Raw genomic sequence first — 6052 nt, 5'->3', positions numbered from 1 at the left:
GCTTGTTGGGAGTTGGTGTTTCTGTTGTGTAAACGGGTGATAAGCTGTTACTAGTTTTTTTCCAACACCACTCTTCTGGATCAAATTCTATCCCTCGCCACATTTGAATTTGATGAAAAGCACGATAAGAGTGTTGACGAGCAGCGGCAAAAATAGGCGAAATCCAGACAAAAGGACACCATGACTGGACTGACTCAAAGATTAGTGTAAAGAAAAAAATGTATAATTATATTCAGACTGATTTCAGAGAATGGGTCCTCAAATAATGGCAAAATAAAACGTTCCCCCGCGGCTGCAACTTCATCATGTGTAGAAACAGGATTGTTGAAAATGGTCACAATATCTTCAAGTTTTGCCAAGAGCATATACTTCCTGAGCAAAGTAGTCGTTTTTAGGTTTCCATGCCCAAAGAAAGAGGATGTAGTATCACATCCGCTGAATGCATGAGCGAATAGAACTGATTTCTTAAAATTTTTCAAGAAGCCACAGTTTTGCACGCGTTATGAACTATAAGTTCGAGATTTAACATTTCCTTGCCCTTCTTTAAAAAAGAATATATCTTTTTCTGCTGGAGAGAGAGAGAGCAGTTATTAAAACAGGAAGATCGACATCTTGTCCGACTACAATCAGACTGTGCTATAGCAGTCTCAATAATTATATAATATTTTATGCACTTCTATCGAGTAAATTGTTTGTAATAAGTTCAGGTATCCATCTTTGCGAATTTCACTTTTTACTTCGACTGTATCACCGAAACTTAAACTTTTTTCGCATATTAAACCTTTACTTGCTGAAGCCATGGTGAATTTCAACACATTACCGTCTCATAGAAATTCAGCAACTTTACTACTTACTCTGTAAAACGAGTGGATAGGGAGGGCCCCTTCCCAGGTGCGAATTTTCCATTGGACCATAGTCGGGCCAACTTTCTCGGAGTTGAGCTAACTTTGCCAACCAAACATTGGCCAACATACCGAAATGATAACTATGGCCCAACTCTGTTTGCCGACTATGGGCTACCATGGTTGGCCCAACCATGACTACTAGAAGTCGGCCCAACAACGAAATTATAACTTTGGCCCGACCATGTTAGCCGACTATTGGTACAATATCCATTACCAAAATCGGACCAACTATGGCAATTACACAGAAAAAAATATCCATTAAATTTTATAGAACTAATTTTATAGTAGAGAATACGATAAGTAGTTTAATAAATGTAATACAATCACTACACTGTTTATAATCGCATGCTATGAAAACTTTTATTCGCCTTGGGGCTCGAACCCTATAAGTTTCGTTAACAAAAGATGTCTCATAGTTGCCCTGGTGGTTGGTCCATGTTTGGAACATTGTTGGGCCAATAGTCGGCCTAACTTCTTCAGAACTTTATATCCCTTTATGCCGATCTCCGAGCAGACTTTGGTCCAGAGTTAGATCACTAGTCTGCGCTACTCGTTAACAAAAGACGACCCATATTTGCCCCGATGGTTGGTCTATTTTTGGACCATTATGAGGCCAATAGTCAGCCTAACTTCTTCAGAACTTTTTCAATCCCTTCATGCCGATCTCTGGGTCGACTTTGGCCCATGGTTGGGCCAGTAGTCGGATTTAGTCGTTAACGAAAGATTTTCAATAGTTGCCCTGATGGCTCGTCCATGTTTGGGCCAAAGTTGGGCCCACAGTCTGTCCCACATTGTTTGCCAACGTTGGCTGTTTAGGTTGGGCCGACAAAAGTATCTTATAAATATAAAAGGTGGCCCAACTTTGGCTGCCGATCTACGGCGTGCCAAAGTCGGTCCGAATTTGGGCCAACGCACCTGCTCTGGTTGCCGACCTGAATTCGCACTTGGGTTTCTTAAATCTACGGGGCGTAGTATTTATGTGGTTCCGCATGCGATGAATTGTTTATCCCGTCAGTTAAGGATGCTTGGGACCCTTAAAAACGAGTTAACCACGTATAAGCCACTTTAATGGCATTCTTAGAGATAAGAGTTCAAACTCTGAGTAAAGGAATCCCTAACATAAAAAATGGGTTTTAAAAGAAAACTTAAAAAAGCGATTTTCGAATTGTTATATATTCAACTATGGAATGTTAAATTACGTTTTTCAAAGAATTTGATCCTTCGTTTGTAAACCACAATATATAAAAACGCACCAAAAACTCTACCTTACAGGTAGTGTAGACATAAGATCCGAGCGCTTGTACGTACACTTAAAAAATTAATTATGATTTTCCAAAGTGATGTAATGCAAAAACAATGTATCACTCCGAAAACCAAATTTTCAGCTCTATAAATTTTCATCTATGCATTTTTATCCAAAAACTCCGCATATATATGAGTTATGGGCCAAAAACTAAGCGCGCGAGGATATTTCGCGCTACTCGTCAAGTTATCCTTTCCACTCCTGGATCTGATTGCGCATCGCCTATCACCTGTAAAGGAAAAATGTATAGGACCTCTTTTATCGCAAATTCTATTCTAAATATTTTTACTCCCATTCATTTTTATCCTAAGATGCACCCTTTCGTTTATAATAGCCACAAACCAGCGCTACTACACGTTTAAGGGATGTTTTTCGAGGATAGGGGTGTATGCGGTGCCGATCTGATGAGGAACTTTTTTGGTATTTATTTCTAATGCCTTCAGGGATATGATTATGAAGAAAAAAAACTTTATCTTTTTTTCTGCAAATCGACCTTTTTCAAGCTGATTTCCCCGGACTAGTAATCGAAGAAATTAATCAGGATACGTTCTTGCATCGCTTACAATTGCCAATTTAAAAAACATGATTACTTATTTAACTCTGATCTACTCTTTCTCCAAATGGAATACAGAGAAAAATATATCGCACAATGATATCGCAAAACCTCTATATTGCAAGAAAGCGCAATATGATAACGTAAAATCAGGTCCCGGAGCTTTATACGATATTATAGTGCACTAATATCACAGAAAAAAATTAAAGTTAAATTTTGATGCTGTCGTCTACTACAGCGTCCTTAGCAGCTATGGGAAAAAGGCAGCACAGAAAAAACTGAAGTTAAATTCTGTTGCATTTAAAATTTTCCGCTCTTAAAGTTTACATGCTATTTGGCGAAAGTTTATCCTGCGATGGAATAAAATCTGTCGTCTGCTACGCTATGATTTCCTTAGCAGCAATGAGAAAAAGGCAAAGTATGAGTGAATTCGAGTTATAAATTGGGACACCAGATTTAAAAGAACATAGAAAAAACAAAAGTTAAAATTGTTACAGGCAAGACTTGTAACAGTTAAAAATTAAACATTTTTCGGCGAAAGTTTCACCGAAGATCGGAGAATAATTCTGATCTCTTCTACTGCGTAACGCTGAAGTGAGCAAATTTCGGTAAAACATGTAGAATCAGCAACAGAAAATACGAAACAAAAATTGTCTTACTGATATATCTTCTCCAAAATAAATTGGACTATTGTAGATGCATTAGAACTTATTTAATACCATTTAGCAAAAAGCACAAAAAAGCAACTGACAGGTGGGAATCCCCAGTTCTCTCCAATTTAATGAAGTTAAACGACGATAGATGGCGCTGGCGTCGTAATTCTCTCTACATCTCGAATAAAAATGGAGAGATTAGAAGGCGAAAGATTATCCGTGCAAGGTTAAAAATCGGAAATTATCTTCGATTAATTTAAAGTTTATCCGGCAAGGTTAATTTTTGATGCGGTGAATCTTTCACGTGGAATCGATGTAAACTTTATCTTTCGTTTTTTTCTGTGAGGGTATGAGTGAATTCGAGCTACAAATCGGGACACCAGATTTAAAACAATCACAAAAAAAGTAGAAATTTTACTGCAGGTAAAACCTGCAACGGTTAATGATTAAACATATTTCGGCGATAGTTTCACTGAGGTTAGGATATCATTTAGCAAAAGCGCAAAATGTAACTGACATATGGGAATCCCCATTTCTCTCAATTTTAATTAAGTTAAACGACGCTGGATAGCGCTGGTGTCGTAATTGCCGCTACACCTCGAATAAAAATAGAGCGATTATAAGATGAAAGATTATCCAGGCAAGGTTAAAAATCGGAAATTATTTTCGATTCATGTAAAGTTTATCTGACAAGGTTAATTTTTGTTCAGGTGAATCTTTCACCTGGAATCGATGTAAACTTTATCTTTAATTTTTTCTGTGAGAGCGTAATAAACTTAAATTATTACGTTGTAGATTGTACAGTTATTCAGTATATAATGTAAAAACTTTCAATGTACGTTATCACGATTTTACGCTATTATAATGCGATAATTTCGATATGTAGTGCAAGAATTACGGTATATATTGCAATTCATGTGATATAGTTTTCTCAGTGGCCGTTTTATTTATGCTGGCATACAGCAAAGGAATATCTTAAAAGCATTCTTTTTTATACTTTTAAAAATTGAAAGATACTTACGATATTGTGCTCTCATATGTAATATTCGCGAAACTGTTGATAAATATAATCTTGCGAATTATGGATTTGTGCATGTTCTGTTTTATTTCACTTTCTTTACTTATTTTCCCTTATTTTTCGTGCATTTTTAGTTAATTTATTTACAAAATATATTTTCCAATTTTCGGGACCCCCCCCCCCTCAAAACAAGTCGGTCGGCCGCCCGACCTGCCCCACCCCCTGGGGTTAGCGCCCCTTTTTGCTTACAATTTTTTTTCATTAATTTCAGGCTGATAATTTAAGTGCCTTCTACAAAATTCTTTTCTTTGGCATACAAATTCAACTTTTTGGTCGAAAATGTAACTGTTTTTGGTTGAGGTTGAAAATTTAATTATCTGTTTTGTTAAAAATGCAATATATTTGTACTTGCAATATTAGGGATTTAAACAATTTTATATCGAATTCCGTCTTGTATCTATACTAATTTCATTCGAAAGAATTTATTTTTCTATTATGCCACTATTTTCGTGAAAAACCACTCTATTTCTCATGTTTCGAGAGTATTTTGAACTGTGAAGTCTAAATTATTAGAGAATGAATAACTTCATATTCAAATTATACAGTCTCCAATTTAAAGGTTTAAGGGTTGCGACCAATGTAACACCTCAAACATAAGGGTATATTTTGGGATTTTTTTTGGTATGAAGAATATAACGAATCTTTCCAAAACTTTTATGGTTTACTAAGGGACTTTTTAGCTGAAAAATAAATTTTTTCCAGCCATAAATATGCATAAAATTTTTAATTATAACGGCAGATGTTGAACATGTTCAGCCGGGAGATGTATGAAATTGCCCGCACTCTAGTTTCTCATAGATTCATCTGAAACGGGAAAAAACAAAACATTTTCTTGGAGCTTATATTCATATCTTCTGTATGAAACAAAAAAAGTTCAAAAGATAATCATTTTAGACAAAATGGCATCCGTTTAAAAAAATTTTATTTTTACCCAAAAATTTGCATGAAATTGTTTCAAATTTTTTTCTAGTTCAGAAAGGTTCGCACAGAAAACAATCATTTTAAATATTTGTGTATGCAAGGAGAACTCAATCGGTTAAATACTTTTTGAATTATCTTACGGGCAATTATGAAAAATATGAAACCGAGAAGAACGCGTTTAAAGATTTGTAAGATGAAAAAAGACAGGCTCGGCAGGCTAGCGCGAGGCGAGCGGAGCGCCTTTTAAGGGTTAAAGAATTCACCTGCGATTCGCAAACTTAAAATTTTTTTTATGACAAGCTTGCATTTAAGCAAAAAAAAATCGATTTTTTGAAGCCGTTACATGGGTCGCCCCCCTTAATTCTTTAGTAATTTCAAGTTTAAAATGTTCAAAATTAATGTACGAGGGTAGTTCAATAAGTCCTTAGAATGAAGTATAAAAACAATTTTTTTTGGGTAAATTTTTTTTTATTTTTCAACATAATCTCCTTGGAGCTCTATACACTTGTTCAATCGCTTTTTAAGTTTTTTCAATCGTTCAGAAAAGTGCGTTTTCGGAAGTTCCTCAAAATAAGCACTTACAGAGGCAATGACGTCTTCGTTGTCTGGAAATATCTGTCCACCGAGCCATTTTTTCAA

Source organism: Belonocnema kinseyi, chromosome 4 (genome assembly GCF_010883055.1).
Source record: "Belonocnema kinseyi isolate 2016_QV_RU_SX_M_011 chromosome 4, B_treatae_v1, whole genome shotgun sequence".
Lineage (NCBI taxonomy): Eukaryota > Metazoa > Arthropoda > Insecta > Hymenoptera > Cynipidae > Belonocnema > Belonocnema kinseyi.
Note: the sequence above shows the minus strand (reverse complement) of the source record.